Below are 13344 nucleotides of genomic sequence, written 5' to 3' on the forward strand. Positions count from 1 at the left end.
TGCAGCAGCCTAAGAATCACTATACTTTATAGCCATTTCCATAGCTCTCTAGAGGCTACCTTAACAGCTGAAGCATAAGATAAAAGCATAAGATAAAACCCAATTTTTGCTTTTCTTATTCTCACTCAAGTCCTCAGATTAGTATAGCTTGGCTGAACTCAAAAAACAGGGTCAGTATATACAAACACAGAAAAATAACACCAGAGAGAGAGAGGTTTAATCAACCTTGCAACAGTAAATAGATTCAGGGCCTAAGGTAAATCTCTGTAGTTAATGCATCTCTGTGGATCTTGCTAATGCAGAAAATACATTAAGATTACAAAGTTTTCAGAGATGTCAACTGACCCTATGCTGTGCATTAAAACAGATTTTTGCCTTCACTTTCAATTTCTTGGGTTTTGTGATAAAGCTTTTCTACCCTTTATTTGGTAGCACCGTATGTCATGTAGTTCTGTATTTCCCCTTTTGTTCAGATTTTGGTAGTGCTTTCTCTGTAACACCTCTTCTCCAAGGATCTTAAAGTGCTTAATTAGCACCAGTTAGACCTCCTACATTATAGGGAAAATACACATTTACAAAAAAGAAAAAGTTAAGCAATGTGTTGTTTCTGCTAAGTGATCTCTGAGTTTAGTTCTGTTATTATTAAACTCTTTTATAATTTTTCAGACATAAGAAGGGCAGGATTCCTGCCCCAGAGAATTTACAGTTAACACAGGTTTAATGGAAAAAGGTTTTAAAATAAGTGCATGCTGCAACCAACAGTACAGGATTCGAGACTTGAGAATGATTAAAAGTGGAGAAATAGGAATAGGGAGAAAAGGGGCATCTTAGAGCATGGGTGTTCAACCTCCAGCCTGTGGCCTGAATGTGGCCCACAGAACCACTGCATCTGGCCCATGGGGCTTCCCACAGGTGGGAAATTTGGCAACAGGGTAGCAGTGACCACCTTCCTCCACAGTCAAATTCCCACGCCCCCTCACCCAGCACTGCCAGTTTGAGGCTGTGTCACACCCCCTCACCAGCACCCAACTGAATCTGGGCTGGGCACCCAGCCTACTGCTGCTGCCTCAGGTACCAGATTTGGGCCACCTGCAACATCTGGCCCATGGATGGATCAGGAACTGCCCATCCAACCTGCCAAGTAAAAAAGGTTGACTACTGTTGTTTTAGAGTGAAGGAAGTCTGTCTGATCACAGTACTTTCTCTATGGAGTTGGTGTGAAGACAACAAAGGTGAGAAGATAATTAAAACTGGGAACTAAATTATGTTTTGAGGAGAAAGATATTCTTAACCACATAGTCCTTCTCTCATTACTGTTGATACAATTTGCTCTCTAGGCAAACTTGACACTTAAAAATGTTTGGAAGATGTTCCCTGCCAGCTGTAAAATCAAACCTATCTGGAAACTCCTTATGGACAAAAGAAATTCCAGAATTGAGCATGCTCTAGCCAAAGTAACAACAGATTGGAAGTGAGAGGACAGAAGCAACCAAGTTCCAGAACTGTTTGCTAAGGAACATAAAATTGCTAGGCTACTATTACTTGGAGAAGAAAGAACTAAGATAAAACCACAGCACTGCTGTAATAAATGAGTTGGGGTTGGGTCTTAATGGGCATATTTACATGTGCATTTACTGTAGTATGCAGTAAGCTACTGCGCAGTAAGCAGTTTTTAGGTTGGTGTCTACATGTGCAGCCGTTAAAGCACAGTAACACTATGTGTGGACTAACTTGGGACTAAAATTAGTCCCAAGTTAGTCCACACACAGTGTTACTGTGCACCCAAGGCATCTACACACGTATTACTGAGCGTAATGCGTAACTGGTATAAATTTGATGCCTGCATCATGTTGGTATCAAATTTAAGCCCAAGTCAGCATAAACCATCATAGTTACAGTGCAGTATTGGTGTACATGTGTAGACATGCACCTGTACTGCATAGTAATTTTTAAGTTACTCTGTAGTAACTGAATTACTGCGCAGTAAAATGTGCATGTGTAGACGTGTCCAGTCAAACTTAACTTTTCATGCCATGTATTTAAGTAGCATTAACAAAGTAAGCCTAGTGACTTCTCATATGCTGTTTTTAAAAAACAAAAAACAATAAATAGTCCCTGGTAGTGCCTGTAAACTAGCCTTATAGTCAATTTATGGTTTATGGAAGCTATCCTTTATACTAAAAGTCCTCTTTATTCCCTGAACTGGTGTGCCTTGGGCAACAGCAGCACATGCAGCTTCATAAATGTGCATCAGCCCTGACTTGGAGCTTCTGTCTGTAGTAGAGAAGATAGTTCATATTGTTTTTTAGCCTCCTTAGGGGACTACTAACCAAGTGGCTGCTAAAGAAGAATAATTCAAAGGTCTTCCGTATGCTTGTGAGAATAATGAATTCTGGTATTACCTGGTATCTGTGTACAAACATAGGGATTTAGGGATTGTTTGCAGGGAGAGGGCTGTGCATATACACAGTATGAGGCCTCTGGAAGTGTAGCTGTGATTGTTTGTTGTAATGATGATGTTGGAACAAGCAGGCCAAAAGGTACTAGTTACTATTAAATACTTTATGGCTGCCTCCAAAAAATCTCAGTTGAAATTGCTGCTTATTATGTTACCCTTCTGTCACCTTTTACTGCTTTATATTTTATACTTTGCTTGTAAGCTTTTTGGACCAGGGATCAGCATTTTCTTCTCTGTGTACCAGATGCAATCTGTACTCTTTGCTGGGGCCTTTAGGTGCTGTGACAATACAAATATGAGTATTAAATATAACTCATAATAATAACTAGCTAGCTTATCTTACCTCTAAGAAAAGGAAAGAGAAGTAGGAAAGGAAGTGCACTGAAGAGTCATTTTATTTTTGTGGAGACAAATAGTTATGAAAGTTTAATTTATAGCATAAATGTTCACAGAACCTAAATTACAGCATGAGAAGTTAACAGGGTAACTACTTTTGTTACCTATTTGAAAGTGAAGACATTCATGCAAAATTCTGAAGCAGAATAACATTTTGATTCCGGAGAAGGAAATATAGTGGGGACGAAGTTAACATCCTCTACTATTCCACTTGCTTTTCCACTCTTAAGAGGTGTAAAGGGAGTGGAGACTTGTGAGCTTCCTAAGGATGCACTCAGTTTGCAGAAAATCTCAGTTATGTAAAGGCAGCAAAGGTGCTGCCTCTGGCACTCTCTTCACCATCACCAACAAGGGGTAACGGGACTGACTGCAGCATGACATGCTCTGCTATCAGGTAAACCCTTTCAGGGATATATGGTGACAATCTAACTCCCTGATCATCCTCATTCTCTTTCCTACAGCACCAGCATAAGCTGTGAGCTGCAGACTATATGGCCCACTATGGAATACATCCATTGCAAACTTACATCAGTGCAGGTACTTAAAACTGCAATGCAGCTGTTTATGTTAAAGATCCGCTACAGACACGTATCACAGTTGTCACTGGATCAGTCCTTCTGCCTAGTCTCTTCTCTTTCACAGTGGCCTTACTCAGATGCCTCAGAAGACAGTGTATAAAGAACAGTTATTACAATTACCTGCTGTTTAGGAAAGCTCTTCCTACTGCTGGGTAGTTAGCATCTGCCCTGTGTCCTGAAGCAATGAAGGCTTATGTCCCCTAAGTATTTTTGCACTGTTTTGCAAAACAGTGGATGGTCTTCTTGTAATTCACATAGATGCTTGAGCCCTTTTCTGAAATGTGCATCCTCTTTGACACTGTCTTATGGTTTTAAACTCAACAGATTTCTTTTATGTTCTTTAAAGGCAAGATTATCAGATTTAATGTGGGTGTGAAGGAGAGTTGGTAAGGAATAAGGACTGCACTGGCCTCCTCTACGTGGTGATGAAAACGTTTTGAGACAGTAGTATGAAGTCCTTGCCAGCTGTAAATACTGTTTCAGCTCTCTATAAAGCAGTATTAAAGATAGTGTGGACAAGCAAGAGGAGCCAAGACCCTTGCCCCGTATTTTCCTCTTTTCCGTTGTCACTCATCTTAGCAATACACCAGACTAACTATGTCCCTGTCAGTGCTCTCTTCCTGGCCTTCCTTTCTGGGTACTGCAGCTATACACAACCCTGGGCTCAGGACTGAGTCTAAACATTGATTTATAAGTTTGTATTTTTTATCAAACTTTTTCTTTTAGTTTCATTGAGTACTCCACTGTTTTGCCACCTTGGAACAGACTAAATAGGGCTTCCTTCCTGACTTCATACCATGTACAGAGATATCTCTGTAATGCCCTCTATTATTTGTCTCCTCCAAAAATAGTACCAACCTGGTTCTGTTCTGCAGGAGCTGTGCCCAAGGTAACCACATGGTTTTCCTCCTCCAGAGACAGGTTGCAGCTAGAAGTGAAGGCATGTTTTCAGCTCTCCATTGTGGGTGGCTGAATATTCTGGAAATTGCTCTGTCGGACTTGTATAATCAGTTCGAAGATTCAGAAGGCAAATTATAATATTATTATAGTGTAGTCATACGCATTGTACATGTAAAACTTTTGATATAATCAACAGCCTCCACTTAGAGCCTGAGTCTGTAGGCTGTCTCAGACATGTTTGATAATCCTCAACTCCATCCTGGGGAGGTAACCCAAAGTGTGGTAAATATTCTGAAAGGCCTGGGAGGTGTCAAAGTGTTAAGTGGTTTTTTTCCTTAATCAAGGCTAGTTGCCAGAGTAATTTAGAGGTTGACAGATTGCCAAGGAAAGTGGAAGATAGATGGAAATGGTAATGCATTGATAAGCAAAAGAAAGGGATACCATCAAGCTCTGTCCATCCATGTGTTAGCCAGCAATTGGATAGATCAAAGAAGAGCATATGTATAAAAATGTGTACATTTTGGATAGCTTTGGATTTGTATGTACCCTGACATATTTCCCCTGGACGGACTGACTGACAGTGAATAAAGGCTGTCTGATTCCTATTCGGTTTTTCTTACTCACTGGTGAACCTGTAACAGTGGGACTGGAAAAAGTGTCCCAGGAGGTTGTAACAGATCCTACATAGCACGGTGTGCAGGAATAGCAGTCTGCTTCGTGCTACACAATACAGAATTATAATCTCAGTTAGTATTTTAACATAAAATGGCTAACATGACTTCCCATAATGCCTTGGCCATTAAGGAGGCAGTTAATTGCCTGTTATAATTATTGCTTTTGCTTTTGCGTTTGAGACATTTCCTTAGCACCAGATTCTGTAATGACTGCTCCCATTTACAATACCATTCAGTTTGAAGAAGAGGGACACAGTCTGACCCTAATGAGATTCTACACAAAAGCTGAATTCTCTCTTGGCCACTATGGATTAAAAATTACTTTCTATCCCTGATGCATATTTACATGTAGATACATTTGACCCTGAAGGTGTGATCCTGCCCATTGAGATAGGGGGGAAACACATCACACAGGCAAGATCTTGACAGAACTGCCACGGCACATGTACAAGCACACTAGTAGGCACAGAGCTGTGCGTACTTGAGTGTCAGGAAGTAGAACTGAGCTGTCCATGTTAAACAGCTTTCATTGCTGTACATCAGACACTGATTAAAGCTCATTGTAGGAGCACAATTTCTGCTGTGTTGGACCAGATCCTAATGGAAGTCTCACAAAAAAAAAATCACAGGATGTGCCCAACTTTCATGTGGATATTTTCAACAGATCTGGGAGCTTTAAAAAATATCTCAAGTTTCCAGAATGTAGAAGTCAGTAAGATTAAATGCAGATTATATATTTGCTTATCATTTTACAACGTGTCTTGTGTTTCTTCATTTGCAATTAGTAATATGTGTAGGGTAGGTGTTCCAGTGTAGTATAGGTGTTTAAGTATCTGATTTTTTTAATATAGGTAGATCCCAATATAGGTAGATTCCAATTTTCTGAATCCATTTCATCCAGCCTTCTATGTGGTTAGTGTTTAATTCTGCATCCAAATCAGTGTATGCACAGACGTGATTTTAATTTTCAGATGTCCTCTGAGAGCAGTGTAGAGTTACCTATCATACTCTGGAGATCTTCAAAAGGAAACTGGATGCACACCTTGCTGGGGTTATTTGACCTCAGCAGTCTCCTGCCCAGAGCAGGGGGGCTAGACCCAATGATCTCATGAGGTCCCTTCCAGCCCTAAACTTCTGTGAATCTGTGAAAACATGTATTTAGACATCTAATTAGACATCCAATTAAAAGCTTGTATTTAGACATCTAATTGATCTGAATATATGGAAGGCTGAGCCAAGAATCTGGTGATTACATGATAGAAGAGAGTACCCTGCTGACCCGCATGCGTGACGGATGTGAAGAGGCAATCTTAAAATACAGTAACACTTCTCTCTCTCAAATTGAAAAGGCTGCCTACAAATATTAACTAACTATAATAAAAATAGGACGGCATATTTTTATTAGAATTATCAGTTGAATTTGTATTGCACTGATTCAGGATACAGTTTCTTTGACTGATTCTTATGATTTTATTAGATTAAAAGAAAAGGGAAACTATTCTGCTAATTTCATTTGAGGCTAAATATATAAGGACCTTACAACACTTCTGAAAGGGAAGCTGCTTGTATTAAAAGTTGCTTACCTAGCAGTTAGGCATGTTCTTTTTAGGATTTGAAATTAATTTCTCTCATGTTGAAAAAATTGTTAAGAAACCTTTTGCAACCTATATTAATGCATTGTACTCTGATGCTCTATAGATCTGATCTACACCAGCAGTTAGCTATTGGCATTAGCCAACATTTTCAAACTTTTTCTAAAACTATTCACTCAAATCCACATCTTACCCCCAAAGATGTCTGCACCCCTGACTAGAAGTGGAAATATTTTGTTCTCATACATCAAGTGCCATCAGTTCTGTTTAGGTTGTGACAGATTTCTGGTTGTACTTGGTATTTCTGGTTAGCACATTACAAGGTTTGATATGTTGTACTTTTTGGAGATTAAGAGACTGTAATAGCTATGTTACCTCTTGCCAGTTTTTTTCTGTATTACGTAAATTGTAAAAAGAATTCTCTAAACTGTTTAATGTTTAATTGTGTGCAGTGTTCTAAAAATGATTTTTTTTTATTTCTAAATAGTTGATATCCATGCACAGCTTGTAAATATAGTATTGGATATTTAGCATGTTCCTGATTTTTTGCCTTGAGCTTTCATTTCATCATGGGCCTAATTTTGTACTCTTTTCTGCCAAAAGTTAAAGTCCATGAGAACTGCTTGGGTTAAAAAAATATAGAATTGAGCCCTCTGTGATTTAATTGTCAAATACTGAAAAAGAGATGTTGGTAATCACAAACCAATGTGTTGCTGCATTAGATCTTGCAGGAACACATAGCTAAGTAAATTATTGGGACTAGAAGGACTATTTTATAATCAGTGCATGCCCTAAAAGTATTACTTTGTAACAGCTGTTTTATACTAAACTGTTGCTGATGTCACAGTGCGCTTAGCTACTTAACAAAGACATAAACATTTGTAAACCAGTTATAATAAATGCCTTTTTTGATATAAAAATGTTTGGTGTAGACTCTGTAAAGTATGGCAGTAACTTTAAAGCTAAAATACCAGCCTCCCCTTCTAATTTCACATTAGTGCTTCCAGTTGGAGGTATCTGCTTAAATTCAATACTATGAGTACACCAGCTGAAGTCAGTGGGACCAGTTCCATAGTAAATTTAAGCATGTGTGCAAGTATTAGCCCAACTGGGGACTAAATGTGTGACTTGTAATGTATTTCTTTGTAATGTATTTCTTATATATTTTTATGTATATATATTTTCTTCCCTTCATCAAAATCATAATGGATCTGTTAAGTATAAATTTAAATCTATACTTAATTGTAACATACATTTTATACTTAATTGTAACATAAATTAAAAACACACCAAATATAGCCACTAATAGGGATTCTTATGTATCCGGAGAATATCTTTGAACATTTTTGTACATTTAGGTTTCTTTGTTGTTTTCTAATGGAAAAATCCCTGGGTTTGAAGAATGTTTTTCCTTTTTTAATTATGCCTTTTACACAGTAGTTTGGCTACATATTAGTCATAGGTATATGAAGCCAGCCAAGATATTAATATTTCAAACTTGATTGCTGCCTCTGTAGTAGTCTGCATGCCCTCTTCATGCAGTTTTAGGACTTGTAGGGAAAAGGCAGCTAGAAAAAGCTTCATAATCTACGATAGAAATCACCAGAGACAGATCCATAAGGGGTGCAATGGCGTGGCTACACCCCCACCCCCTTTCAGATTGGACCTCATCATGGGAGTCTATGGGTACCAAAATAGGGAAGAATCACCTCCTTCCCTCCTGTGTTCAAAGGCACGTCCTCCGCTCCCTTTCCTCTGCTCCCACCTGCCAGTTACTGCTTTCCCTGGGGATGGGGTAAGCTTTAATACCATTCCTGCCTGCTCCAGCCAGTTTTTGTGGGCTCAGATGGGAATAATGACAGTAGCAGGAGCAATGGGGAGATGGGGGTGGTTTTCCCTCACTGTGCTTGCTCCCAGGGACCTGGGAAGGGTGGGCACCCACCCCTCCCACCCATTGCTGCCGCTTTTGCTGTTGCTAAGCCCAGCCCCCATGCATCCTGGCTAGAGTGGGCAAGACCAGCTTTGAAACTCCCTCCACCTCCAAGGCAGCGGGAATGCAGCAGTAGCACTCTCCCCCAGGAAAGGGCGAAGAAGAAGTATGGGGGTTTTCGTCTGCTTTAGGGACTTTTAAAAAATCCCTGGAGGCTCCCAAGGGTGGTCTGCCCCCATCAGTGGGGGAGGGGGAGGAGGTAGGTAGCTGGGGGTGCAGCCATCCCTGCAGTGCGAGGCGCTGCACCTACACTCCCTTTGGGGAAGTCTAGATCTGCCCCGGAAGTCAGTCAGGTATTACTCCTCCTGGTATACAAATTAGGATTAGAAAGAGCTGGGAATAAAAGACAGGCCTTTTGTACAGTAGATCCAGGTTTGAAACGTTCAATCACAATTGCCTTTAAAAATAAACTAGTGAAGCCAATATGCTTTGCTATCTTGTCCCTAACTGACCACTGCTCAAACTATTGGACAACGCTTCATAATCAGAGCTAGGAGTATAACCAAGGTTTTCAAAAGGCTGCTATTTTACTTCCTGATTTTTTACAGGGCAGATCCAGGGGGGAGAAGATGGCAGGATGCAAGGGACCAGGATACAGATGCTCTGGCTTAATTGCTAGACCACTAAGGGAAAGTAGGGGCCTGAGCCTGGGTCAGAAGGCAGGCAATGTTGCTGTCTGTTAGCTATTCCTGGTAATGTCTCTCTTTTCTGTATCGCAGCCCAGCAGACTTTTTATCTCTAGTGATAAACCTTATCTCAGGCGTGGTAATATTAACTTAGATGTAAAAATGATTGACAATGAAATATTGGCAAGATACTTGAGAAAGCTAGGTTTTGTTTTGTGAATCTGAGTAAGAGACAGACATTTAATATAATGACTATAGGACTAACAACACAATAACTTTTGACTATTCTATTTTTGCCTAGTTCGTTATTTTTTTAGCTTTTATATATAATCCAGCAAATTATGCACATTCCAATAGTTATATTTGTTTGTGCTCTGATCTTAAACTGAATAATATAGTGCTAGCTCCTAAGCATACTAGTAAAGCTTCTAGCTTCTCTTGAATTGGAGAAAAATGTACTGCGCATTCTGTACTCACCTTTAAAAATCTTGCATCTACCCATCCCTGCTGCCCCCCTCCTCCCCATCATTCCTGATGGGCAATTTTCTAATTAATAAATAATTACTATTTAAATCTCACCTTAGACTGTCCTATAGATTCGAATGCTACTAGTAGCCAATGGAATTCTCATCTGACCTCTTTCCTGCCAAGGACCAAACAGAAAACACTGCAGTAATTAACTTTGCACAATCCAATTTAACTGTCAACTTAAGTTAAGCCAACTTAACTTTTTTAAGTTGACTTAACTGTCGGAGTGTACACATGAATGTGGAGCAGAGTCACCTTCAATGTGGCGTAAGATAATACACCTTAGAGGTGTATTATCTTGAGTCGCATTACTTGATTTAGCTCACAAGATGCTGCTGCCCTGTCAAGGAGCTGTATGTGTGTATGGCCCGACATGGCTTAAATTAAGTCAGCTTAGTTTAGTCTACTTAATTAAGTTGCATTATTTTCAGTGGACTTAGTCTGTGTGTATGCACCCTTTGTGGCTGAGAGGGAATGATTACCTGCAGCAAAGAGCAGCCTTGGCTGAACCAACCAGGGCTCCCACCTGCCAGGAGGAACATCTAGCTTACCCAAAAGGGACAAGCTGCAGAGAGACTGCCTAATGAGAGCCAACAGCCCCTGAGTTAAGGACTTGTCTCCTGCCAGGCTGAGCCTTCAGGCAACTACCACCAGGACACTGAATGGCTGGTGAGAAGAATTAGCAACACCCAGGCCCTGAGAGCAGAGTTAGGTCAGCTGGTCAAAGGGGAGGAGTTGATCTGGGTTAGGGCTGTGCGAAACTGCAGCATTGCATTTCGACGGAACAGTGTTTCATTTTGAATTTCATTTTAATTTGAAACTGCTATTCTGTTTTGTTTCGTCGAAACAATTTTGCTATTTCAACGCTGTTTCGACGTTTCGCCCACAGGCTATAATGGGGAAGATCAAAACAACCTATAACTTTGTCATTTCTGGACTGATTTGGATGAAACTTACAGGAATGGTAGCTGCTTCTGAGGGCATGAAGCTCACCAAGTTTCAAGGTGATAGGTGCAGGGGTTTCAGGGAAACTGCACCTCAAAATCTTGAAAGCAAAAAACTCATGTCACGTGTACGTGTTAAGCCACAGTGGGGTCAAAACTGCAGGCCTGCTAGCCACTGCTGAGGCCACAAAGCCTGCCAAGTTTCAAGGAGATAGATGCAGGGGTTTGGGGAAAACCACCTCAGGCTGTGGACAAGGAAAACTTGTGACATGGGTGACATTGTGAAAACTTGTGACATTGTGTGTAAGGCGCAGCAGGGTGAAAGCTGCAGGCTTGCTAGCCCCTGCTGAGGCCACAAAGCTTGCCAGCTTTCAAGGAGATAGGCACAGGGATTTTGGGGAAACTGCAACTCAAGCTGCTGACAAGCAAAACTTGTGACATTGTGTGTAAGGTGCTGCAGGGTGAAAACTGCAGGCATGCTAGCCCCTGCTGCAGCCACGAAGCCTGTCAGCTGTCAATGAGATAGATGCAGGGGGAGTCTGGGTTCTGGGACCCTGCACCTCTAACTGCTGAACTCATGACATGGGTGGGTGACCGTGTGTGTGTTAAAATGCACTCTCACTCAACTGGCACCAAGGCAGAAAACAGGACAATTCAAACAAGGCTGCCTTTTATGCAGTTTTTCCACCCCTCCCCCAGAGCACTGGGCTTGGAAGAGACCTCAGTAAAGGATGACAGTCACTGGCCAGCTACACAGTCAATAATGAGATCACTCCTTGCCCCCCGCCCCACCTTCCCTCTCCCTCTCCCTCTCCTTACTTTAGTTTCTGTTTCCCTGCAGGCAAGCCCAGCTTGAGCTCCAAAATTTGAAATGTTTCAAAAATTTTGAAATGTTTCGACTTGCCTCATTTCATTTCGAGGCTGTTTTGAAGCTCTCTGCTTCATTTCAATTTTGCTGTTTCAAGCTCAAAATGAGTCAAAACAGCATTGAAATGATACTACTGGAGAAATTTCACACAGGCCTAATCTGGATATAGGCCAGGGGTGGGCAATTATTTCAACAGGTGGGCCACTTAATTAGTTTTGGTGAGCTGGTAAGGGCTGCACACACAAATTCAGATGATATCATTTTAACAAATTAAAGATAAAAAACAAATCATGTACTAAAAAGCAAACATCTACAATACCATATTTTAATTTTATTTCAAAAATATTTTTTATCCTCATTTATGTTTTTTTTGAGTAGTGTATATATAGGCGATTGCATAATAGCTCAAAAAAAGCCTTACTTAATATATTGTGTGTGCGATGCGGTGGGGGGGTGTATAGGGGTATGTGTATGTGGAGTGGGTGAGTGTGGGGGGGTATGGGAAGATGGGTGTGCATGTGTGAGGGGTCTGCACTAGGTCCCAGGACCCAGACAGGAGTAGGTGGGGGCAGGGACTACATGCAGCAGAGCTTGCCCAGGCAGTGTAATGCACATGCAGGTGTGGTCTGCCTCCCCTTGGCCCATGGCTGCACATAGGGCTGAGCCTGCACCCACTCCTGCCCAGGGCAGCCTGCACCACCCTCCTGCCTGCACCTGCCCTGTGCTCAGTGACAGCATCACCCCAGCCAGCACATACAGGTGGCTGCTCATTGCGCTGGGTGGGCAGAGTGGGTGGAAGGTGGATATCTGGCTGCAGCTTCCCCCCTGTTTGGCTGGGCATGTGGTGCCTGGCATGTGCCCCTATGACCACTGCTGCTTCCCCATGCCACCAGCTTCCTAGAGTGGTGCAGCAGGAGGAGGAGGAGTCACTGGAGGCTGGGGGAGCCAAGTGGTACTTGGGCAGTTGCAACAGGAGCAGCCCCTCCAGGAAGCTGTGCTCTCTGGCCAGGGCCAGGGTGTGGGCAGGAGCAGGTGGGGCTCAGTCCCATGCGGAGTACCATGGGGGCAGCCACAGGCTGGCTACAATCAATTGGTGGCCTGAATCCTGCCTGCAAGCTGTATTTTGCTCACCCTGATATAGGCTTTCTTCTCCAAGGCAGAGGGGTTCTGGTGGCAGAGAACTACAAAGCCCTCCTATGGAAGGGGAGGAACTGTAAGCCCAGCAAGAAAAGCTTCTGCCTGGGATGAGGAGCTGCTACCTGGTGCCTGCAGAAGGTCAGGGGCACTGATCAGCCTAGGCCCAGTGCTCTCAGGGACTCTGAGCAGGCCGGCCTGAACCATGTACCACAGCAGCCACACCTGAACCAAACCTCAGCTGCAGGGTGGTATGCAATGTAAGCAGTGTTAGGTATGCACATAAAATTCAAAAGATTAACTTATATATTTCAAATACGAATTCATAGTTTTAAAATAATCACGACCTGTTGTGGTCTTTCTGAGTTCTTTGTAACAGAAAAATTTTTATTATTTTCTATAGTAAAAAATGAAGTGAAAACTAATTTTCTGTTGGGTGCCTTGACTTTTAAAAGGCTGAGAACCACCAACCTAGGCTTTATCTACTTACCCTGCTCCTCCGTTATTTGTTTCTCCTCTCTCTTCTTTCTGTAAGCCTTTACATAGTTTTGGGGGAGGTGTCATTTTTTTCAGTGGTGCAAGCAATTTATACAACTCCTCTCCCACTTGTTTCCAAGCCACTGTGTCATTTCTGTTGTCTTGCTTTCAACCAATTT

The sequence above is a fragment of the Crocodylus porosus genome, unplaced genomic scaffold (assembly GCF_001723895.1).
Source record: "Crocodylus porosus isolate Cpor-Errol unplaced genomic scaffold, CroPor_comp1, whole genome shotgun sequence".
NCBI lineage: Eukaryota > Metazoa > Chordata > Crocodylia > Crocodylidae > Crocodylus > Crocodylus porosus.